The sequence below is a fragment of the Nematolebias whitei genome, unplaced genomic scaffold (assembly GCF_014905685.2).
Source record: "Nematolebias whitei isolate Nwh7 unplaced genomic scaffold, NemWhi1 Nwh_scaf_13843, whole genome shotgun sequence".
In the NCBI taxonomy this organism is placed as follows: domain Eukaryota; kingdom Metazoa; phylum Chordata; class Actinopteri; order Cyprinodontiformes; family Rivulidae; genus Nematolebias; species Nematolebias whitei.
The window spans coordinates 889-1,404 of record NW_023632388.1 but is presented as its reverse complement, the minus strand read 5'-3'; the positions used below and the strand labels follow the sequence as shown (position 1 = coordinate 1,404).

The 516-nt window shown below is 34.9% G+C and overlaps 1 long non-coding RNA gene across 1 annotated transcript in view; it reads left to right on the top strand.

The window, feature by feature from the left end:
* The first annotated feature begins 6 nt into the window (after positions 1-6).
* LOC119429984 overlaps positions 7-516 on the top strand; it is a 1,147-nt gene continuing 637 nt past the window's right edge. The window contains exons 1-2 of the long non-coding RNA XR_005187880.1: positions 7-90; positions 401-457. This is a non-coding gene — a long non-coding RNA (uncharacterized LOC119429984). The remainder of the gene's footprint in view (positions 91-400; positions 458-516) is intronic.

The window sequence follows — 516 nt, the reverse complement described above, 5'->3', positions numbered from 1 at the left end:
GTTTTAAGGTGTTCTTGTGTTTGTTTCCAGGAAATCACAGTACCTGATGTGACAAAGCAGACTGATGATATCAATGAGCACATTCAACAGGTAGATGCAATGAATTCATAATGTTCATTATCTCATAGGTTTGGGTTGTACGGCCAAAGAATACTAGAAACCTCTGTAGATTTACAAATATAAGGTAAAAAAGTATCCTACAGTGTAAAAATAAAATGTTCATAGTAACTTGTTGAAAACAGTTCTCAAGTTTCATTATTCTTACGTCAGTTTAGGTCAGTTTTCTCTTCTAGGTCTAAAATGAAGTGTGTGTTTGAAAAGTCCCCAAAAGTAGGTATTATTGTGCCGTAATGATGAATAAAGTATGTCTGTTTTAAGGTGTTCTTGTGTTTGTTTCCAGGAAATCACAGTACCTGATGTGACAAAGCAGACTGCTAATATCAATGAGCACATTCAGGTAGATGCGATTAATTCATAATGTTCATTATCTCATAGGTTTGGGTTGTAGGGCCAAAG